Below are 25280 nucleotides of genomic sequence, written 5' to 3' on the forward strand. Positions count from 1 at the left end.
TTCTCAGAGTGGCCTCGGATGTGTGGATGGCCACTGCCGTCCAGTTTATGCTTCGAAACAGGTCACTGGCAGTTAGAGTTAGCTGCCCGCAGCGCTGATGCACGTTATTGTTATTCTCAGAGTGGCCTCGGTCGTGTGGATGGCCACTGACGTCCAGTTTATGCTTCGAAACAGGTCACTGGCAGTTAGAGTTAGCTGCCCGCAGCGCTGATGCACGTTATTGTTATTCTCAGAGTGGCCTCGGTCGTGTGGATGGCCACTGACGTCCAGTTTATGCTTCGAAACAGGTCACTGGCAGTTAGAGTTAGCTGCCCGCAGCGCTGATGCACGTTATTGTTATTCTCAGAGTGGCCTCGGACGTGTGGATGGCCACTGACGTCCAGTTTATGCTTCGAAACAGCTCACTGGCAGTTAGAGTTAGCTGCCCGCAGCGCTGATGCACGTTATTGTTATTCTCAGAGTGGCCTCGGTCGTGTGGATGGCCACTGACGTCCAGTTTATGCTTCGAAACAGGTCACTGGCAGTTAGAGTTAGCTGCCCGCAGCGCTGATGCACGTTATTGTTATTCTCAGAGTGGCCTCAGTCATGTGAATGGCCACTGACGTCCAGTTTATGCTTCGAAACAGGTCATTGGCACTAAGAGTTAGCTTCCCACAGTGCTGGCTCGCATTATTGTTGTTTTCAGAGGGGCCTCGGTCATGTGAATGACCATAGGCGTTCCCTTTAGACTTAGAAACAGAGTACTGGTACTGCGATTTCGCTCTCCACTGTGCTAACACACGGCTTTGTTATTCCCAGAAGCCTCAGTCATGTAAATGGCCACAGACGTCCCATTTATGCTTTAAAGCAGAGCACTGGCAGTGATATGTTGTGTCGTTTTTCTTAGACCAAAAAGAGCTTATTTGCAATCAAAATTCCATTTGCTGCGTAGCAAAGATCTTTAGACAGCGGGAAGGGTCAATATGGCATCTGATGTCTTTGCCGTAGATGGGCTGCAAACTTTTGTTTTCGTGAAGTTGAAATCTATACCGGTGATTTATGGCACAGTGCAATTCATAGACCAGCTTAGACATTATCGCAACAAAAATAAAAAGTTTGTCTGGTGGCTGCATATCTGAATGCTATTCGGCAACGAGCAGAGAAGCATGACAACATGAGACACGGGAGGTTAGTGGTGGTCAAGAACAACAATCCGATCTTAAAGCAAATAAGTGGTCCTTAAAAGGACCGTTTTGTGTTCCGAAATGTTCCACGCTTTCTCCATAATGGTGGCCTTAAGCTTCGTCAAGGGGCTCGACACCAGACAGGTCACTCTCGGATGGGGTGTCCTCTCCATCCAGCTGGATGACGATGGGCTGGATGTGGGCACTTGTGGCACCGCCTCGTCGGAACGTTGCTTCAATGTCAATAACGTGCCTGACAGCACTAATCCAGTTGTCAGTGGTGACCTTGTCAACTTCTTCGTTGAGGAGTCTCCCCACGTCGACAATCTTGAACGTCGTGTTTCGGGCAGCAACGCCGTTCTTGATCTGCGCCCATATCAGTTCAATGGGGTTGAACTCGCAGTGATACGGTGGGAGCCTGACCACAGTGCAGCCAGCTGTCTCGGCAGCAGTGTCCACACGATACTTTAGGTGCTGTGGCTTCACCAAGGCCACAATGTCGAGCAGCTGCTTCTTCACCATCTTGGGGTCACATGAAATTTTCTTAGACGTCAGCCACTGTCCGATGTCGTCCTTCCGGGAACTCGTCGTCGGCACTGCTTCCAACCGCCGTGAATGGTAAGAAGCGTTGTCCATGACGATAACGCTTCCTGTCGGCAGTTTGTCGAGGACACCGTCGAACCACTTCTCGAAGCGGGCGCCATCCATCTCCTCGTGGTAATCACCGGTTTTTTGTCCACGGAACACATCCAGGCAGCCGTCGACGAAGCCTTCATCGCTGCCGATGTGGGTGACAATAAGACGCTGGCCCTTCCCCGATGGCTGCTTGAGGTCAGTCGAGAGACCACGCATGAAGGCGTCGTGAGACGAGGCCACTGTCGTGTCTACCCACACCTTTGAGACAGTGTGCCCTGCTGTCACCCACGTCTCGTCCGAGTAGAAGATCTTCCGACCATCTTGTCGGTGACGTGCGATCTCATGCAGGTACTTCTGCTGCCAGGCGACTATGTCCTCTCGTTCAATCAACCGGGAGTTTCGTTCCCTCTTGTCATGCTCGAATCCGATGTCGTGGAGAAGGCGACGCACAGTCCAAGCCTTCAACGAGGGAAGTTCAGTGCTCGCGCAGAATTCGGCCGTTATCTTCTTGACCGTGGGGACCTCGTTCCGTCGTAAGAAGCGGTGGACCCACGATCTTAGCGCGCACAACGTGAACTCGCCGTACCTGACTTTGCGCCGCCTCTTGCCTTCACTTGCTGGGCGCTTCCGAGAAGGTGTCACAACTTGTCCCTCGGTTTCTTTCGCCTGCTTCCTAATCTCGAGGACGGTGCGTACACCAACGCCAAGCAGCTTGCTGACTTTGATGCAGGACTCCTCCACAGTGAGGCCGGGCTGGCCGGGCTTGGCGGGCGGTTCGTGTCGCACCTGAACGTACGCGTTCATTATCAGCTGCCGTGCAGCTCGGTTGAGGACATCGCTGCTCTTATGCTTCTTGTAGAGGCGCCTTGGCGTAGGCGGCGAGGCTGCACCAGACTCTCTTGACGAAGAAGAATCAGAGGAATCGCATTCCGCTGTCTCCACGTTGGGATTCATAACGGAAAACGGCGACTTCGGCATTGTTAAAACGCGAATCGCAGAAACTTTCAAAACCCGAAACGCAGGTTTTTTTTAACAAACGCAAAAAATACACAGAATGTACCTAATTCGAGTAGGAAGGTTATCAAGCTAAAATCAACAACCATATATGCATTACTTATAAAAGTTACAATTTTCGTTGCACTGAAGCCTTCTTTTTACGTCAACCTTCTGGAGCGAGTAATTTGCCTCGGCTAGGTGGCGCAAGCTGCCGCCCGCTACAAGGTCTGTCTGTAGTCAATATCCATTCATTGAAGTAGAAGGGGCGCTTTCAGCGAACTATCTTCTCGACTGCTGAGGCGTCTGAAGCGGGCGCATCACGCTTATGGGGAGGGGCTTCTACTACCTTCTTAACTTGTAACCGACTATAGTGTGTCACACCTCGCTCACTGGGTCCATTGCAAAGCATAGGTGCTGCATGAGTCGCGCCACACCGTAAGCACATATACGGTCGGGTGACAAACCTGGCACTATTTGTCACTGCACTCAGCTATGGTATTTTGGTATGGTCGGGGCATAAAGCAGGGGTACAGCTTGGAAATGCTGATCTTCATGACATTTTAAACACATTTTTTATTACTTTTGTGTCGAGTTGTCAGCATTCTAAACGTGAGAAAGCAAACAGCAGCGACAGCAAGAAAAGAAAAATTTGAGACCGCTTTCACCAAGAATCAATTACGAGCACTAGAAAGGCATGGAGTATAATCAAAACGCTTCTAAAGGTTAATTAGCGCATAAATAAAGTACTTGTGCCTCAAAAATACAAAAAAGACAATGTAAATATAATTATAAGGATAAAAATATACACCAGGACGACGTAAACCAAAACTACAATCTGTAAGTTTGAAATTTGACACCTTAAACCACTTGGCCACCACCCAATTTTATTTCCAGGTCATTCATCGAGGTATATGAATTTTGTTTGCAGCTGTTGGCTGCAAGAGAGATTGCCTTATTTTCATTTACTTTACTATTCCCACCAAATATGACAAGTGATAAAGAATAGAACCTCATTTGGTTGGCCGAGGCACTGTGCTTGCATCAAGGCAAACTAGCCTGTCTTGCTGGGTTCATATTTTGTTTCATCACCTGTTTAGGATTCTGTTGTCGCTCATCAAAAGAAGAAAAAGAAACTGACTAATTCTGACTTATTCTGGTGTGCAGGTACCCTTGGCAGTAAACTCTGCTAAATGGGGCAAAATATAGATACTTTTTTTAGCAAATATGCATCGTTTTAGCAAAATGAGCTACACTATTTGACTAACGTGAAACAGAACAAGCCTCTCCACTTGGGTCTTTTTTCATCTCTCGCAGACACTATCTCCTGCTTTTTGTGGTTTGTATCAGACTTTTGTATTCTGTCCGGCCAAAGCATCTGTGTTACACTAAGACTGGGTTCTTTAGGATATTTACAGGTATTCTTCGCAGCAAATGGCTTCTAATCAGGATCTTGTGTTTGTTCTCGGCCACCAAGAGCAAGTATTTTCAAGGTGAGCTATTGCCCGCCTATATGAGTTTTGTGTTTCATTCCTTTTGGATGCCATTTCCTATGTGTAGTGGTCTTGCATCAGTATTTTGTTGTCTCTCTTCTGCAAAAGCACCCAAGTTTGACTAAGACCGGGTTCTTTCTTATATACGCAGGTCTTGGTGGCAAGAACCAGCCAATCATTGCCAGAAGTTTGCTCTTTGCCACGCATGATGTTTTCAAGGTGAGTGATTGAAGCCTATCTCAGTTGTTTGGATCATTCCTCACAGACACTCTATGTCCTGTCTTTATAGTGGTCTTGTGTCAGGCTTCTGTGTCTCTGTCCGGTCAAAGCATCTTTGTTAGACTAAGACTAAGTTGTAAACACTCGGAGCTGCTACAGATCGTTTTGCTGCGCTGCTTTTATCTTGCGTGTCCGTGTTCTTATATTTCCTTGTAGATGAACGACGAAGACGTTCTAGATGTGCTTATATCAAACCGTAGAAATCCTCAAAGCAGCCACGAATTATTTTACTATTTGATGCAATATTTTGAGTACTAACCTCCAATTTCTATCACTGACACGTTCGCTGCCGTTGTTCCCCCCGTCGCCACACTGGCGGATGCCATGACTCGAACAAAGAAACGTGCACACTGGGCTCGAAGACGCAGATCGCACGAGACGTACCCTGCAGCGACTATCCAGCGCTTCAAAGCGCCCAACCAACGGAAACAACCCACCAGCGGCACTCCAAGGAGCGCTTTTGCCGGCTCTCTGGTATCGCGCAGGAGATCGCGATTCAGGAAAACCGATAGAACTACCTTTTTAACAATTTCTAGCTTCACCCGGTGGCGGAAATGAACCTTCAACTAAGTGTTGTAAATGATAAAATCGAGTCAGTCACCACTGCAAATCATCAATATTAAGATAAATTCAATTTTACAAGCTGAAACAGCAATTATCACGAGAAAACTGGCACGCACCTTGCGAGCGTACCCCATGTTCATCGGCGGTACAGCGTTCGGCACGCGCTTCATTCACAATCTGTTCCGAGCACAGTCGAGAGGATTGCGTTAAGGAAACGTCTTTTCGGTTTACGGACGCAATCCACTGCCGCCAAGACCGGGGTCATGTGAAAAGCGATGGAGCTTCAAAACATCGCAGCCGCACTTGCCATGCCAGATTCCATGCAAGCTATAGAGGTCCTTGGCCAGTATTCGATGCTTTCTATCGTTATTCGTGCACCCTATGACCGAGCAATGGTGTTCCCATGACCCGGGGACTGTTGCCATCGAAGCCCGTGGCTCTAATTAGGTTTGCGAGTTCAAAACAGAAAAGAAAGCGCGAACGAAGTTGAGGCACAGCAGACACCCAACACCGGCCAAGCCTCTCATCCGGGACTTTCACTCTTTCTACACAATCAGAAAGGGGGAAAGCGCCGGTAGCCCTTTCCCCTTTTCTCTCTCGCCCTCTTTCAGTAAAACGGTCTATAGACCTTTTTCGCATAACCTCAAACCAGCCAGTAACTGACGTACCCTCGACCTGGTACATTTTTGGATTGCCCGCTGGCACAGGGTATGCAACCGCCAAGGGTATGGGCGAAAAGGCTTAAAAACGGGCGTCGTGCATGAGTTAGTTCCGAGTGCTCCTTTTTACCATGCTGCAATTTCCGGAAATCTACGGTTGTCTGGCTACCACTGCGTGGTCGATGGATAAATAATCTTAAAAAAGCATAAGAACAATAGCAGCAAGTGTGCCATGAGCACAAGAAGCTGCAGCGCGAGTGTGGCTGCAATGTTATCGAGCTTCGCATTTTCCTCAAGAATCCTTATTTATGAAGTCAGTCGATTGCGAGCTTGAATCGCGAGAGATTCGTATCAGAATCAACGTCACGTTTAAGCTCACGACCACTTCGTCTACGACAAGAGGACCGATTTTAATTCCCGGTGCAGGTGGTCCAATTAGGTTATCACTGCAAGCCCCATGGTATGTGAAAGGTATGAAAAAGTTTACATGCCACCACTCAAGATAAAGCCATCAAATGTCGAGAACATTAAACTGCTCATATATACTTCGCTGTGGAAACTCAATCAAAACACCCCACCGTCTTCATCTTCATTCTCTCGAGGAGGCAAGGTAATGACCTGGGAGTAGCCAGCTGGATTCAACCGGACAAGCTCCAACCAAGTTATTGCAGCCCACCATAGCCAAGTCTAGCCAAGTTCCCCCCCTACCCACACCGTTGCCTACCCAGATAGCTGTGCTGCCAGAACTAGCCGGTATTTCTTTTTCTGAGCCGCTAGACGGCGTCGTCGGCGCCGCAATTCTGAAGATGGCGGCGCCGTTAAAGAAAAGGTATATAGGTCGCTGGAGTCGCGAATAGGTGGAATGCGTTCGGTGCTAGCCGCTCGTGGCTTTGTTGGTGGCGGACTCTTCTCCCGTCACTCGCACGTCCATCGAGCCTACTGTTTGTTTGACATTATGCTCAAATGAACACCGTAAGGATTACCTCTGCATCGTCTGGTACGTACACTTTATTCCTTAAGTAGGTTCCCTTTATTTTATAGTTTAGTAGCAAACGTTAAGGGTCGAACTAGCGCAGGTACCCTGCCCGCTCCGTGGTAGCCCGTTAAAATTACGAATCAATTCTTTTCGCGGCGGACAAATGTGGTGTTGACGTCCGTCACAAAAGTCAACGCCACGTTTCTCCGTTGATTTGTCTGCTTTAACGCTAGGACTATACTCCGCGACAACTTTTCTTGGCAATGCAGTGCAAGGTACAGGCCCGCGTCCCCTCTCCCATTTTGAGTGTACACAGGCTCTCCTCCTCCCCCATTTTAAGGGAGACGAGGAGAGCCAACACCACCTAGAGGAGAAGGCCAGCACACGCCTCCGGAGAACGTCACGGAAGCAGGCTGACGAGCGCCGCGCTATAGAGCTGAGCTGAAGGCTTCGCGCGTAGCTTTTACGTTGTAGAAACGCGGGTTTTCGCACAATTTATTTTTTATGAGCTAACGTGAAAACTGTGAACGCCGAGTGATATAAAGAACCGATTTTAGAACGCAGGAAAATTTTTTTAACCTACAATTATTGTAGTGAAATACAAGAAAGCGATATCTTGAGACAGATGTGTTATTTTTTCAAGCGATAAACTGGGTCGTGTAATTATCTCTAAACGACATGGGACTTGTGTAATAAAAAAGAATCCCTATGAAATGACAATAATCAAAGTAGTAGGACCAGAGAAAACGAACTAAAGTAACAATTGGATAAATGGTGCAGAGGCATTCATTTCATTTAATTTCATTCACCTCAAAGGCATCCAAAGACGCATTACATCAGGGGGAATTAAAAAAAAATAAAAGACAAAATACTAATTGAACATAAAAAAGACACCAACAAAAAGAAAATGTCACACACACACAAAACCGCTTATTAGCATGTTATTGTTATGATGCAGTTTTACAAATCAAAGTTGTTACACAAATTGATGCACTTTTTCTATGAAATGGGATATCTCTGTTACAATATGGTCAGGTAGTTTGTTCTAGTCAGTGTTGCAAAGTACTAAGGAAGAGGAAAGTGTAAGTATGGCACTTAAATGGTTCAATCTTGAAGGAATTATCTAATATGAATGATATGCAATTGGCAGCCCAGCACTAAGTAGATTGAAAATTGGAATCTGAGTAATATACATCTTGAAAAAAACAAAAAAAAACACAATCAGACTATTTTTCGTCTTCTTTCTAGATTAGGAAGATTTATGCTAGCTTTTAAAGCGGAAACACTAGTTTCGGATGAATAATCACTACATTTAAATCTGTCTGCTTTGTTCTGAAGATTCGAGCCTCTAGAGTATAGGTAACTTAGATGTGGATTGTAAATTATGCTCGCATATTCTAATGGTGGGAGGATAAATGTTTTGTATGCGAGTAGTTTTGCTTTAATAAGAGCTAGATCCCTACTGAAAAATCTCATTTGTTTGAGAAACTTCTGTGTCCAATAAACACATATGAATCATTTGATATATAAGAACATATAAGAGCCCTATAAGAACTAGATTACAATAATATAATAAATTTGTAAGAAGTTTCTTGTACATCTTATATAGTTCTTATATGGTTATTATATATCTTGCATGATTCATGCGTTTATTGAACACAAGAATTTTCTCGTACAAATGGCTTTTTCAGAAATTAAGTGTTTTTAGTGCGCTATTTGTTATTTGCTCAACTCATGATAATGAGTCTGTGAAATACACGCCCAAATATTTTTACTACAGTGAGTGTTCTAGTGGTTCGGAAATTAACAAGTACTGGGTTAGTGTTTTAGTGGGGGACTTAATTATGGACATTTCTTTGCATTTATATGTGTTAATGTTCATCTGCCATAGGGAACACCATGATTATATTGTATCTAAATCGTCTTGGACAATATTGTGATTAATATAGGTGTATCAATTTTTCGGTGAATAACTGAAGCATTAGCAAAAAGTCTAATTGTCGATTTAATTCATAATGGTAGGTCATTGATATATATTAGAAACAATAGAGGCCCGAGTACACTACCCTTAGAGACATCTGATGCAACAGCAATGGGACCCAAATTGCCAGAAAAGTATAAAAGTAATAACATTCTGAAATTGTGATGTGCTGGTTTGAAAAATGTATTCCAGATATTTTGGCAAACTTTTCTGTGATCAACCTGCATAGGTTCAGCAGTTCAAAGCACTCTGCCTGTTCAAATATAGTACTTGTTTTGAAGCAAGCAACTTATCTGGTTACTACATCAAAAAACACCTGTGACCTATTTCTTGGCAATGTCATAATGTGAAAACTTTATACTTGCAAAAAAAGTACCGTAATACCCGAGCGTTGCCCCATATGCAGATGTACTTCGACAGTGCCGAGTCTGCGAAACGACACAGTTAGGGCAGCTAAAAACAAGTTTTGTACACAAACAGAAATGGGCATGGGAACTTCATATTCAAAGTTGGTTGCATTTACAATGCAGAGGAGTCATAAAGAAGAAATTGGCCACCATTGAGCACTGCGAAACGAGCCTCCTGGTATCCATAAGTTCTGAAAATATCCGTCTTCAAGAACATTTATACCCATGCATCTTAGATGCTGTAGATTATGTGACACCGAGACACACAATATGTGTGCAGCATGTTGGCATTTACGTTGTAGCACCACAAGATACCCAACGGACTGCTACAAGGACACCGATTATCTGCACACACACACACACACACAGATCGATCGACTTCAGAGAGCAGTTGCCTTTGCATGAGGATGAAGCGCAAGCATCTTGCTGGCCGGACAATAACTAATTTGTTTAGCCTTGACCTCTTAGCGTATCTTGCACCAAAGGTTTCTCAGTTGAAAGTTTTCACTGCAGTTCAACACATGCTTCAGCTCAAACTCACGATGGGTTCATCATCACAGGCGTCAGACATACTCTTCCTTGGTCCGAGTTCGCTTCTTGACATCCGTGACGGTTGGCAGCGAGTGTCTTTGATCGAGTCTCAGCTTTTCATTTCTTCTGTTTGGCATTCTTGGCATTAATGCAAACATTCATTTCGCTACAGCATTTATACCAGCTCTGTCTTCCTGTGTGAGCAAACTGTAGCCAACTTGTTTCGTGCTGTCGATGCGGCCTTGCATTTTCCGCCCCTTCGGTTTTTCAAGGTGGTGTAGACTGCACAGCTGGCCACATAGCCCAAGGCTGGGAGGCTGTGCCTTATTTTTTTACAGCCCAGGGCCACATTGCAGGTATACCCCCTAGCAGGTAGGGCGTCAAGTATCCGCTTGCTTGGGAAGATCTTTCTAGTTTCCATTGCTAGCTGTAGTGACTGTTGACATTGTGCTCCACAGCAGTATTTCGTTTTCATCATCGCAAATGTGCCTTGTAGACACGTGATATTAGAAGCAAGCCAGTTGCCGATATATTCCGAAGTACTCTTCTAAGGTGTCAGTTTTCAGCTTGTCTCATGGAGGCCGTACAGTAGCCCGAGTTCATCAAAGCAGTACCCGGGATGTGTGACCGCTTCTGCAGGAAATAGAACAAAAAAGGAGGAAATCATATTAACTTAAAGAAAGGTAATGTAATCAAAAATGGTTATAAAAAGAAAGAAAAAAAGAAGAAAGAATGCTCTTCTTTAAGCTGAAGTGGTTCCGTATTTGACAGAAAACACTGGCAGTGTTTCGATCTGGTATTTTGGATCACAAACATCAAAATTATTCTTGAATTTGATGAGCCGAATGCGCTACAATAATAATAATAATAATAATGCTTATTGCACGAGCACATAGAACCAGGTACAGAAAATAATAATAATTAATAGAGCTTCCTGGTGTGTGGTGGGATTCCTTGGGGAGCCTGAAGCGGCTCCAGCTAAATCGTTAGTATATGGCTCTGGTGTATGGATAAGTAAACTGATCAATGAACCATATTCCGGCTTGCGTGCACTCCAAACTACTGCTCAGAGACCCGCTAAAATATCGGTCTTACTAGTTAGCTGTAGCGGATCATTTCTGCGCTCCGATGAGGATACGCAGAAATGACACAATATACTTCTGTTGTTATTGTTGTTTTTTAATTGATGTGCTGGTTGCAACCGCGATAACCTATCACTTGCATAGCTTGCGAAAACATTCTAACCTGAACTCATAAATCAAGTCATTTTTATTTAATTCTGCACCTGCAAGTAGCGCCAGCATTTGAATATGCTGCTTCCAGGCCACAACCAAATCACTCCCAAGAATGCGTTCAGCGAAAAGTAATAACAGAAAAACGAAACCACGATGATCAAAATTAAAAAGTTCTCACCCTGCCATGCCGTCAAGGTGCGAGATCTTCCCATCGATTCGCTGTATAGTCCACGCTTTCGTAGTGATCCTTGCAGAAACTCAAATATGGACACTTTCACATCCAGTTTTCCGTCAAAGCGAGGATAAACAACATCTGTACGGATTGACAGCACCGGCAACCGAAAAAGCAGCTTTCACGTCCACACACGAGGCCGCGAGAGCACATTCCAAAATGTGCTCGACCTCACTCGAGAGTTGAACTTCTGACCCTCGGCGTCCAAAAACCTACTCGCTTCTAGAGTTGTTCTTGTTGATTCCTCCAGCCTTATTGTCACGTGACCCAACCCGCAGGAGTAAGTAAAAAAAAGCCGTCGAAGAAAGGAACGCGACAAACGACCGTTAAAAGAGAAAAAGGAAACAAAAAAAAAAGACGCGACGCCGCGGCGTTTTTTTTTTTTTTTTTTTTGCGCCCCGTCAAGCGTAGAGGGAAAGAAAAAGTAAAAGAGAACATGTATTGCAAAGAAGCCAACTGTCAAGGGGAGTCCTGCGGAGAAGCGCACTACCAGTTCAGCCTACTCATACCGACGCTCCTTGAAGGGAGAGAGGGAAACGCTGCGGCTTTCCATTTAGGTGATGTTGGGTGAGCCCGCGCACACTCAAAATGGGAGAGGGGACGCGGGCCTCTACCTTCCACTGCATTGCCAAGAAAAGTTGTCGCGCAGTATAGAGCGCCTTGGACGCCTTGCCAGCGACAGGTGCCATCCCTTTTTGAAAGTCCCTGACGTCACGTCAGCACCGCGTTGTGATTGGTTGCCGCTCTGCGGTTCGTGAAAGCGGTTTTGAGAAGTCGGTCCCGAAGCGGTCGGCAAAAACGCGCACCAAGCGCTCGATCCTAGCCGCTTTGCGGTTGAGAACGCGCGGATCCGCTTCGCAAACGCGGATCCGCTTCCAGTGTGAACGCGCCATAACGATTGTTTGACAATCTAGGGCCGAAATTGCCGCACTTGGAACGACAATATCACCCTAAGTTACCGCTTTGTTTTCTTATTTCTTTTGGCCAAATTCCTAATATTAGTCCAAATAACTATACTTCTTACTAATCTGAACACGCCATTCGTTAATGGCCTGGGAGTTACACAAATTTCATGGCACTCAACAGTAAGAACAGTCTTCATACGCAGGCAAAGTCAACATAAGGTATACATAGTACACAGTAGGCATTACGTAAACACCTATACAGATCTTAGCAAGTCATATAGTTGAAATGATTCTTAAAAAAGAGTTAAAATTACTTGGGGATACTTACCAAGCGACGCAGCGGGAATGGAGGCCAGGTCAAGGCGATTCGCAACCCGACGGCTGTGCTCGGCAGCACAAGGCAGAGGTGAGTGGGAGAGCAAGCGGCTGGACTAAGTACTTCCCATCGGACCACACTCTAGTAGGCGAGTGTGGGCGAATGGAGCTGGCTTCCCAATAACGCGACGTAGTTCCTTACTTGATCTCTCGTCATTTATAGCAATGACCCCACAAATGTGATTGCGTCATATACGTGAATCACGTAAGCACAGATATAAGGGATCGTTAGTTCGTAAAAAATATTTCTAAAGTAAAAAGCTCTGTTGCGTGCATGTTCCCAGAACGTTTGAATGAATAGACTTTCTGCGTTTAGCTGGAAATTTCGGAGATAAATGGGAGCGAAATATCCGACAATCATCAGGCGTAAGATGTATGTATCTTTTTCTTATTCCAGGATGCGTACAAGGAATAATTTTCCTATAGATCAGTTAGGTTATCAAATAGAAATCGCAACTCATATAGGTTACACAAAAGCTCCGACAAAAAATAAATTAAAAACAATATTTTTAGAAAATAATTGTCCAAACGCCTGAAGACTTGAAGGCCTTCGAATCATACCAACAGAGACTTATAAAAGAGCTTAAAATTCATGAATACTGAGTCTACCTTTGAACGCCAATCAAGTATAGGATGAAGGTGATCAGCAAGAGATTCAGGCAGAGTTCTAGATGAAAATGATTTTGAAACCCGTTTTGAACAGCGAAAAAGAAACCGTTTGTGCGAGGAAATTGACTGAATTGGACTAAACAGTACCTTCAAACATTTTGCATGGGAGATTGGTTAATGAGATAGGGTGAAATTTGGAGAACTGCGTTTATCACATAGATATTTTGGTTATATATGGACACTGTGCTATTGCGAAGGCAGAGTGACGCAGCACTTAGGCGTGCCAATGAAGTTTTGATCACGCCGCGAGACCGCGGAAGCTTAGTTTGTGCGAGTTTGTGCCTTTACATTGCACTCACAAAGCAAATCCACACGGCGTCAGATCTTGATCGGTATTCAAGCGTGTGAAGGCACAGAGACGCAGCGCCCCGGCGTACCAAGGAAGCTTTGATCACGCCGCGAGACCGACAAAACTTGCTTTTGACGAGTTGAGCATTTTTCCTGTGGCACTGCGCTTTCGTAAAAACGTTTCCGTGTACCCGACGGCAAGCCTCAAACGCTTACACTAAATTTTCAAAAACTTGCTCGGTGAATGACGACGATCAAGCAGAAAACGTGTATTAAGCACGCTGCCGCGAAACTCTGCAACGCTAGCAAAAACGCGATTTCGCCACATGCAAGATGGCGTCACTCACTGGAGCGGGAAGCGCGATCCAGCAATCGCCACAAAGATAACTTGTGGCAACCATCGTTACCAAAAGAATCCAGTTGGGAAACTGCCATAGAACTTGCTTTCAGAAAGTGGCTCTGCTCCGTACTCGAGAACCGAACTGAAGGCGATCGCAACGCCTTCATTTCTCCTGCAGCGGCCACTCTGGGAACTGTGCGGCTGCAAGTATTGGTTCCGGTCGAGTCGTGCAAAAGCCGATGGCGCCATCTGGCAGTGCCGTTAGTAGTTGCAATCTGAACCAACTTCCATGTTTTGACTCGTCGGCAAAGGGTGGCGCTGTTGTCGTATCGAGTTTGTTCTCGGTGGGCGCGGGCGATCCTGGTTTCAAGGGTGAGTTTTCCTACTGAGAGTTTTAGTTACGTTGGTGGAAACTTGCATTGACGTGATGGCCAGATGGCAGCGCCCCAAAAACGTGGGTATCGGGTACTGAGCGGGCACCTGCGATAGGGCGATATGTGTATGAAAGCAACTACAATCTTTCAACCTGCCTTTTTCTACAGAATTTTATTCTATGATTGTGTCTAGACACCTCCCCCTGCATTTTAAAACAGTAAGTCTGTCGCGCAGTCTAACACAGTCCAGTCATTGCGGCGATCATAGACAGCGCTGTCTTGAAAACTCGTAAGCGGTCAGGTTGCAGACACACTCGGTATTGTCACAGTCTGCGTGAGAAACACTGGATGAAGCGAAGAAATGAAAGACGTTTACAACTCCCGGTAATGCCGGATTAGAGCCCAACTCTTTGAGGAGGAGGAGGAGGGGAGGGTAATGGGGGAGGGTATGCCCCTCTTCCTTATCCGGACCTTCTTCTCCTCCCCTCCTGCTCTCCTTTTCCAGAGCTCCTGCCCTCATCCTTCTGCTGCTCCTGCACCTCTCTTGGGGTATTTCAGTTTTGCGATATACCGGGCAAAAGAATCTGAGAAAGATTATTATATTTATATCTATCTCTCTTTCTCTCCCTCTCTCTCTCTCTCTCTCTCTCTCTCTATATATATATATATATATATATATATATCTTGGCATTCTCGCTCCCCGCTTTTCCGGAGAAAAGAAACAGAGTTCTAACATCTGGAAACTCCATTCTGTCTAAGTTCTGCCAGTGCCAGGATACACGACAGCAGCAGCAAGGCGGAAGGACGAGACAGCGTCAGAGTACAGTGTTTTAGAGGATGTAGTGGCAAGAGCAGCGCACGCTTGAAATGGGCCGAGTGAAGACGGTCAACGTAGATGCCGCTAATGACGCTGGACTTCTGTGCCCTAGGAGAATTTGTGGCAGATGGGAGATGTGCAATGAGCGAAGCCGACAAAGCTGAGGCGGTACGCTTCTCCCAAACGTAGAATCGTAGCACTTTTTTTTTGTGGTGTAGTGGTTGGGAGTCTTCCCGGCTCCGTTGCCGTCTCGGTCATAAATGCAAGGAAAAAGACGGAGACACACGCTGCTTCGCGCGGGGATGCAAGTCGGGCCCAGTCAACAAGAGCAGCCGCAGAACCAGCGATCGTAAGCCGTCGCTGTTTCGCGCGCTAAAGGAGGAGTCGTGCCGACTACAGTGGAAAAGAAAATCTTAAGCGGGAAGATAAACGCCTCGCCGAGACATCAGCGGTGTGCGAGAGATATTTTGAACCGCGCCTTATTTTTCGGGACTATGTGCACATCGTCAAAGGCGAAGAGGTTAGGATTCTATGCTACAATATATTATGCCTATTGTATTTTTTGTAGTCTTTTGGCGTAGTATGTTGCTGGATATCTCTCGTGTGCTTGCTGTGTACGTAGAATGAAGCGTATTACCACATATGAGAAATCATAAAGCAGAAAGTTGAGAGTACTTTTTTTTTTTCATATTAGGGGTTGTTGAAGTTTGTGTTCATACTGTATTTTAATGCTTCATGTACTCCCAATCGAGGTATTTTTCTTCATAGACTGCCTTCCGCAAAAGACAATTTGCTATATGTTCGCCAGTTGCAGTGGCACCTCGGCCGTTCCCAAACGCGCTCGGCCTTGCACGTTACACAACGCTGGTCCCCGCATCAGCAACACGATGACAAAAACAATACATCAGCTTATTGTTCCTCTCACCATTAAAAAAGTGAGAAATTTATTGAAATGCATTTGTCTATTTTTCCTTGTTATATCAGTATCGCGTGGTTTTTTTTGCAGCTATTAAGCGTGCAGCCCAATTAACAGCGTTGCTGAACGACCTGTCAGTACTGAGAAGGGGGTGGGTTCATATTAATCAAATGATCTCCATCAAAAACACACTCTAGAGTCATTAGTGCAAAGAAAAACCTACAATTTTTCACATTAGCGATTGTTCTGCGTCGCGAAAAGCTCCAGTCGAACTACAGTAGTGCACGCCGAGCAGCGCCGACGACGAGGCTGACGGTGCCACGTTCCAAGGGCTCAGAACAGCAGCGCTATGGTGTCGTGTACGCGCAAAATCTTCACGTGGCGGCCGCCGCTCTTGCCACTAAACCTCTTTAGAACACTGTAGTTAGAGTGAACACTTTAAAGACCCGTTCACACTCTTGCGACCGACTAAGACTGAGAGAGACCAGACCGGTTTATAGCCTCTTGCGATCTCTTAGGACCAGATCCGCTGCATCGCATCCGGTCCTAAGAAGTCGCAAAAGGCTTAAAAACCGGTGTGGTCTCTCCCGGTCTTACTCAGTCGCACGAGTGTGAACGGCGCTTAAAGAAGGACGTGATACTCTCGATGTCATCCTACTTGCTGTCGGTCCTGTCGAAGACTCCTCGGCGTTTTTGATTTCCACAGCAACAGTCTTGATCCTGCTCCCCAGAAATGGCATAGCGGAACAGCGAGTGCACGTTCCTCGGGGCGAATGGGGTGTTTTCCCGCATGACTGTTAGGAAGTTCTTTGTCTTGCAAGAAATATTTTGTGAATACTGTAGGCGAGAGATACAGAGCAGCAACGAGCAAGCCCACAGACCCGTACCCATGTAGATGGCCACTTGGAAAAAGAGTACACCACGTTTTCATACGTGCCCCTCTGTGATTTATGAATGGTGATATCACTTGCCTGCACAACGGGTGGCTGGCATCTCCCCTCATATCCTCCTCCTCCCTGCTAATCCTCCTTCCCTCCTCTCTCCTACTCCTCCTTTCTTCCTTCCCGTGACGTCACACGTGATCTTATGTGTGACGTTATTATGGAAAACACCCCATAATGTAACCCGCGGGCCACACGCGACGTCACGTGTGACGTTATTTTGGAAGACTTCCCATAATGCAACGCGCGGTTACTCCAACGGCGACGGCGACGGCGATGCCGCTGAAGCAGAAAACGAGCGCCTCAGAGCTGCGCTTTCAATTATAAAATAACAGAAATAAGGAGGCGCGGCAGACGCCGAGGGTCATTCGCTAATCCGTCATTCGCTCAAATGAGTGCCACCATTAGCTAAAGTGTCATTCGATCAAACGTCGGGGCCGGGGCTTTATTCGCTAAAACTTCGCTCGACCAAGTGAGTGCCTCCCGCGCGCGATGTGCGGCTCGACTTTGTCGCCACGCGGGAAAGTCCGCCACCTGTGCCCCGCAGTCGCGCAACTGGAAAAGTACTTGGGGAGCCGCCAGGCTGCTCACAACTCTTGTGTTAAAACAAGCGAGTTCTAACATGGCGTTCCGCTGCGGTATGAAGTACTTGTCGCGGTGCGCCATAACGATTTCAAACTTCTTAACTTCCTCCACCCCTTTCTGGAATGTACTGTAAAGCATCGATTTGGTGGGCTCAGGCTTGTTGCAGATTTTCGAGACGGTGTGGAAACGCTCGAAGCGTTCCAATTCCACATAGGCCACTGGTTTCGCTACAAAAACCAGAAGGCTTCTTGCGGTTGTATGGCACGAAATGCCAGAGATGGTTGCCTGTTGCCGAACCCGAATACCTCTGAAAGTGAAGTCGCTCATGACGTCTGGTTTCTCGTTGGGCGTGGTCGTGTTTCTTAAAGAGCTCTCGAGGTTGGCTCATTGCAGACATCATCCCTCTTCTGACACCATGTTGCATAATAGAACTGTGAGAGGGTAGCTTGATACCAAAGCTAATGTGAGTCGTAGCCTTGGGCTAGACTCACTTTAGAATTTATATTATCTACGCCACAAGACGAAGATATTTTTAAAAAATTAGTAATTTTAACAATTTCGGTAATATGGACTATAACAGTATTCTTTGGGAAGTAATCGCGTGAGAGGGGGAGGCATGATTGACAGAAGTGGAACAATGAAAGACGTTTATAATTGTTGGCAACGCCGAATTAGAGCGTAGCTCTTGAGGAGGAGGACGGAAGGGTATGGAGGGGAGGACATGCACCTCTTCGTTCCCCGCTAAATTCAGCGGGGAAATGTTTCCGCTTAATTTAGCAAGAAAAGTCTCCCCTCGTGACGTCACACGTGACGTCATGTGCGAAGTCATACTTGTTGTAACACGTGACGTCAGGAGTGTAAATTTAGCGGGAATATTTTTCCAACAATGTTAGCGGAACAATCTGCCCTCTAAACTTAGGGGGAATATTTTTCCGACCATGTTAGCGGAACAATTTCCCCGCTAAACTCAGCGGGAATATTGGCAATGTTAGAGGCATGTGACGTAACTTGTTTTTTATATAACATCACACGTGGCGTCACGTGTGACATCACGAGGGTAACGTCGTGACGTTATCCTCCTTAAAGTATCACTCGTATCCCTCGTGACTCTCGTATGGGTAACCCCCGTGACCCTCGGGAGGGTAACCCTCGTAACCCTCATAAAAATAACCCTCGCGAGGCCACACGTGTCGTCACGTGTGACTTTATTATGGGAAACGTCCCATAATGCAACACGCGGTTACGCCGACGTCGACGACGACGCTAAAGCCGGAAACGGGTGCTTAAGTGCTGCGCTCTAAACTCCTTATTCAAAAGAGTTCCACATTCATTATCCGGGGTGAGAGTATCAAAATCATCAACTAGCTTATTGAAAGAATGCTATTTCAGATTCACAGCGGACCAGAAGTAGGAGGGGGGGGGGGGGGGGGGGGTGTCCTGTAATATACTAGTCAATGTATCAAAAAATAAATTATGTTTACGCTCCCGTAGCTAAGTTTCATACATATTGGATAAAACATTGTATCGTGACCAAGATTCTAGCGTGTTCACAGATTTGGCTGTATAGAAGGGTCATTTTTTAAATTGGAAAGAAAACGAAGCGAACAAGTAAACCAAGGGCTCGAGGCATCAGGTTTGTTACGACACCAGGAACGTAGAAGAAAGGAAGGAATAAATCTGTATTTGCCAAGATGGAGTGTTCGGCGATCGATGTCAGCTGTCCCGCGAGGGGTCGCCTTCCCCGGTCGTCTTTCTCAGACGGCGGCTTCGATCCCCTCGATCTTGGCGGCGTCCTCGGACCATCGGACAATGGCTTCTTGGACCTCCCGTGAGGCGGCCTTGAGGAGAGCGTCCCAGTCGTCTTGACTGGTGACTGCGGAGATCTTGGGATACTTCGATCGATCGAGTCGTGCGCACTCCCACAGCATGTGCCGCAGGTTCGCCCTTGCTCCACAGAGCTTACATTTGGGATAGTAGCGGTCCGGGTATCACTTGTGGAGCGTGTAAGGGTTCGGGTAGGGGTTCGTCTGCAGGCGTTGCAAGCGATGCCTTGTCCAGCGTGGCGTGCGCGGCGGCTAGCGAGCGCGATCGCCCGCGTAGTTGTTGAGGACGTCCCGGAAAGTGACCAGCCCGTCTCTCCCCGCCAACGACGTGGTGGAGGGGTCCAGTGTTAGGCCAGCCCGGCCAATCAATCCTCGGGCTGCGCTGTGAGCCTCCCCGTTACCGGGAAGAGACGAGTGAGCTGGGGTCCAGATCACCTTGATGGGAGACGTCGTGCGAGCGACCCCGCGCAGAATTCTGGCTGTTTGTGGCAATACACGACCCTTGGCAAAATCTCGGATGGCCCGTTGTGAATGGCTCACAACGAAGCGTGCCTTGTGCGTTTGGAGAGTGAGGGCGATGGCCACCTCTTCTGCCGTTCCCGGGTCCGTAGTGTCAATGCTCCAGCTCGCGACGAGGGACCCCCCGGCATTGAATACAGCAGATACCATCTTGCCGGTGCCGTAGCCGGCTGCATCTACGTAGTAGACGTCCTGTTCCTTGCTGAGGAGGGAGCGTAGAGCCCGAACATGCGCACTCCTGCGTCCCTCGTGGTGTATCGGGTGTGTCGGAGGGCTAGGCGAGCGGCCGAAAGAGGGAGCCACCGCACGGGAGACGGGGGGCGCTTGAGAGACGAATAAACGCGGGCTCGCCTGGGCTCGCCAGACGGTACTGACACACTCACAGGCTGGTCTCTGTCCGTTCACTGCCCGACCGCGACATGGTGGCAGCGGTGGGATCAAGAGAAATGGTGACCCTAGGCGGGCAGCAGTGAATCAGCGCTAAGAGCAACAGTAGCGGGCACGGCACGCGCAACCGAACCAGCAGTGAGAGCAGCGGACGCGCACAACGGCGCAACAACGCCGGTCCAACATGGCGGACCAAGAGGCAGCGGTTCAGGCGGGAAGCAGCTACAGCTACTTCAACCCGATTTCAACACAGCTGCCGGTAAAGTTCGACTTTCGCCAGCCGCACACGTGGAAGACGTGGTTCACGAGATGGCAACGCTACAGGATAATCACCGAGTTGCATCTCCGCTCTCAAGAAACGCAAGTAAACACGTTTCTCTACGCCATGGACCGCGAAGGGGCGGACGTTCTTTGTTCTTTGAAGTTGACTGAGGACGAAGGCAAGAACTACGAAACCGTCACCGCGGCATTCGAGAAGCACTTTGTGCCTCGGGCCAACGCAATTTACGAGCGAGCTAGGTTCAATGGACGCTGCCAGGAACCTCACGAGACAGTGGACGAGTTCATCACCGGACTACACAGACTAGCGGAGTCGTGCGAGTACGGTCCCCTCAAGGACGACCTCATACGCGACCGGCTGGTCGTGGGATTGCTGGACGTGGGACTTAGTGAGAAACTACAGTTGGACCCCCAGCTGACGCTGCAGACGGCTACGCAGAAAGCCCGAAATTCAGAAATCGTCAAGAAGCAACAAAGCGAGCTCCATGAGAAAGCTGAACAGAATGCAGCCCTAGACGAGATACGACATTCGAGACCACGAAAAAACCAAGGAAACGCGTCTGGCAGAATCGGACAAGGCGGGTGCCAGGGGTGCGGCAGTGCAGAGCAGCACTCTAGGAAGCAGTGCCCAGCTGCGGAAAAACGGTGCAACCACTGCGGGAAAAAGGGACACTTCGCTGTCGTGTGCAGGTCGCCTCGACTCCCCAAGACCCGGACGCCTAAAGGTCAACGCCAGCACAGCGCGACTGTGGGAGAAGTTTACGTGGGAGAAATCGTGCAAGAAAGAAGCACAGAACCATGGAAGATCACTGCCAACGTCAGTGGAACGGATGTGACGTTTAAAATAGACACTGGTGCAGATGTCACAGCTATCCCACAGCATCTCTACGACCAGGCTAAAATGGGCGAGATAAAGAAAACAACGAGCGCCTTTTGGGTCTAGGTGAATCTCCGATCCACACAGTGGGACAAGCTGACGTCACAATCAAGTGGAATGACGACTCGGCACAAGAGGTTGTCTACGTCGTCAGCGGCCTCCGCGAGGCCCTCCTTGGACGTCCAGCTATCAAAGCGCTGCAGGTCCTTAGGTATCTTCAGGAAGTCACCACGGCACCAGAGAATGAAGACACTGAAGCACGCAGAATTCTCGAGAGCTACCCAGAGCTTCTTTCGGGACTAGGGCTCATGGAGGCCGCATACAGGGTAGTGCTTGTTCGAGGAGCTAAACCCCATGCTGTGACATATCCGAGAAGAGTACCAATCCCACTTCTACCCGACGTAGAAAGAGAACTACAGCGCATGCAAGATCTAGGGGTTATCGTCAAAGTCGACAAAGCGACGGAATGGTGTGCACAAATGGTGGTCGCAAAAAAGCAGAACGGCGAACTGCGCATCTGCGTGGACTACGGTGAACTGATCAAGCAGATTGTTCGAGAAAGAGTGCTCATGCCATCTGTGGACGAGAGCCTAGCAAAGCTGGCTGGTGCACAAGTGTTCAACAAGCTTGATGCAAGGGCAGGCTACTGGCAGACACCATTGTCCAAGAAATCCCAGGAATATACAACATTCTTGACTCCGTTTGGACGTTTTCAATTCTTGCGGCTACCGTTCGGGATATCGACGGCACCCGAGGTTTTCCAGCGAGAAATGCTACGAGTGCTCGAGGGACTTCAAGGGCAGGTGTGTCTGCAGGACGACATCATCGTGTTCGGCAGCACGGCAGATGAACATGACCGCAACCTAAGGCAAGCGCTCCATCGTCTGCGAGAGGCGGGGATAACGCTAAATTCAGACAAATGTGCTTTCCGCAAAAAGGAAGTGAAGTTTCTGGGCCACATCGTCTCGTCGCAAGGCATCAAAGCTGACCCAGCAAAGCTCAGTGCCATCAAGAAGATGGGGCCACCACAAGACGTTTCAGAAGTCAGGTCTTACTTGGGAATTATCAACCATTTGGCGAAGTTTCTACCCGGACTTGCTGAGCGAACTGAGCCACTGAGAGACCTACTTCGTCATGATGCAGTCTGGTACTGGGGAGAGGCTCAGCAGCAAGCCTTCGAGCAGACCAAGGCAGCTCTCATCACAACCCCGGCATTGGCAATGTACAACAAAAGAGAGCATTGACGCTCTCGGTCGATGCCTCATCTTATGGATTGGGGCTGTGCTCCTGCAGGAGTCCCAAGGCAAGCGACGACCAGTTGCCTATGCATCCAAGGCACTCACGGAAACTGAGCAATGCTATGCCCAGATTGAGAAGGAAGCACTGGCCATCACGTGGGCCAGTGGCCACTTCCGCACAGGGCTCCAATTTCATATTGAGACTGACCACAAGCCTTTTGTGCCACTACTCACCACGAAGCGTCTAGATGAACTGAGTCCTCGTCTGCAACGTTTCCGCATGCGACTACTCGAGTATGACTTCACGATCTCCCACATCCCGGGAAAGGAGATCCACACGGCAGATGTGCTGTCACGTAAGCCACTAACTGGAGCAGGAGAAAAGGAAGCTGCCGACCTGGAGGAAGCCGTCCGGGAGTATGAAGTTCTCACAGTGGAACTGTTACCTGCATCAAGAGACATGCTCTCACGGATCAAAGATGAAATCGGGAAGGATCCAGTCACGTCTCGAGTCAGGGAGTACTGCTCTACGGACTGGCCGAGCATGAAAGCTCCACCACCAGAAGTGCGGCGATACTGCGAAATAGCGGGTGAACTCTCAATAGTGCAAGGACTTCTGTTCAAGGGCAACCGACTGGTTGTACCCCCAGCCCTTCGCAACGAAGTCCTAGACAACATCCACACCGGGCATCAAGGCGTAGCCAGGTGTAGAGCCCGAGCCAGAGAAGCGGTTTGGTGGCCAAACATTGGCGTTCACATTGAGGACTTTGTTCGCCGATGCCCCACTTGTCGAAAGGAACGCAAACCAGGAGTAGCCCCTCTCCTGCAAACGCCTCTTCCCGAGAGGCCATGGGAAGTGATCGGCATGGATTTCTTCTCGCTTGAAGGCGACAACTACCCGGTCGTTGTCGACTACTTTTCTGGATTCTTCGAGTTGGTCAAGTTGAGGACAACGACCACAAAAGACGTCACCGAGGCTCTGCGACCAATGTTTGCTCGTTTCGGAACGCCGGATGTCATCCGATCCGACAACGGACCACAGTTCGCATCTGCTGAATTCAAATCTTTTACCAGGGACTGGAGCATCAAACACATCACTTCCAGCCCCTACTATCCACAAAGCAACGGAGCAGCAGAGAGAACAGTGCAGACAGCAAAGCAGCTTCTTTGGAAGTCTCCCGATGTACAGCAAGCACTTCTTGCACATCGAGCGACTCAAGGGAAGGAGGGGTACAGCCCAGCTGAGCTCATCATGGGACGCAAGGTAAAGACGAGCGTCCCTGCAGCCCCAGGGTCACTACGGCCGCACTGGAACTGCGAAGACTTTAGAACACGCAACGCACAGTATAGGAGGCTCCAAGCACAACAGTACAACAAGTGTCACCGAGCTGCCGACTACGGGCCTATACAGCCAGACACCAGAGTCAAGATTGTTACCGGAGCAGCCACACATGGGAGAGTACGGCACGCTGCCGCAGAACTTCGATCATATGTGGTGGAGACAGCGTCCGGCATTTCAAGACGCACGCAGAGGCACCTACAGCCGGAAAGACAGCCTACAGAAGAACAAGCAGCTCGGCAACCAGCCTCTGTTGACGAGCCAAGCATCAATGGGCCAACTTACCCGACACCCAAACCGAGGCAGACGCGCAGCGGACGACAAGTGAGACGACCAGCGCGCCTGGACTTGTAAGACTTCAAGTTAAAGAAAGGGGGGGGGGGGGGTGTCGGAGGGTTAGGCGAGCGGCCGAGAGAGGGCGCCACCGCACGGGAGACGGGGGGCGCTTGAGACACGAATAAACGTGGGCTCGCCTGGGCTCGCCAGTGGGTACTGACACACTCACAGGCTGGTCTCTGTCCGCTCACTGCCCGACCGCGACAGCGACAGGGTGCATGTGTTTCGGAATGAGCTGGATCAGGAGTGCGGTCCGGACCTGCGTGGGAACGGCGCACTTGGGCCCAGTCTGACTGTCGTAGCGAATGCCAAGGCTGCGGAGAATATGGCGACCTGTCGCACTTCTCGTGAGACGTTCCGTTTGAGATAGGCGTTCAGCTTCCACGATCTCATCCACCGTGTTGTGAAGGCCGTGGACCGCGAAACGGTTGTTCGAAGTGGAGTCGGGCAGGCCCAGCGCACTCTTGTACGACTTGCGAATAAGACAGTCGAGCTTGGTCTTCCCTGCTAACCCGAGACGAAGGAACGGCAGCACGTATGCCAGCTTGCTGACGACGAAGGCACGGACCAGTCGCACCAGGTTACTTTCTCTCATGCTAAATTTACGGCCGGAGATGCGCTACATGAGTCGTGTGATCTGGTAGGCCGTAGCTTTGAGCGAGTTGATCGTCTCGTAGTTGTTGCCGTCCACTTCGATGCGAAGCCCAAAAAACCCGGCTGCTCTCAACCGTCGGAGTTCGGACTCCACGCGAGTACAGCTCGATATCTGAAAGGAGCTGTTTAGCTCGCACCAGTTTGAGAAGGAGGAGCTCTGACTTCTGGGGCGAGCAGGCGAGGCCTCGAGGCGTCACGTACTCTTGGACCGTGACGATCGCCGCTTGAAGAGTGTCCTGGATTCGGCCCATCGCTGCCTCCAGCCACCCACACGATTCGAAGAGTTCGTCCGGGGTATCCAGTTCGACGTCCAGAATGATCACAGGCCTCTAGTCACACTTCTGGGCAACGCCGAGTTAGACCTCGTCCCTCCAAGAATTCAACGGCTGCGGATGAGGCTCCCTCGCTTCCAGTTCCGGGTACTCTACGTCCCTGGGAAGCTTAACGCCACCGCCGATATCCTCTTCTG

General features: G+C 48.6%; 1 pseudogene; it reads right to left on the reverse strand.

Annotated features, from left to right (window-relative positions):
• Positions 1-19104: 19104 nt before the first annotated feature.
• On the reverse strand, positions 19105-24752 carry LOC115330087 (annotated as a pseudogene).
• Positions 24753-25280: the final 528 nt, after the last annotated feature.

Source organism: Ixodes scapularis, unplaced genomic scaffold (genome assembly GCF_016920785.2).
Source record: "Ixodes scapularis isolate PalLabHiFi unplaced genomic scaffold, ASM1692078v2 ptg001200l_1__unscaffolded, whole genome shotgun sequence".
In the NCBI taxonomy this organism is placed as follows: Eukaryota; Metazoa; Arthropoda; class Arachnida; order Ixodida; family Ixodidae; genus Ixodes; species Ixodes scapularis.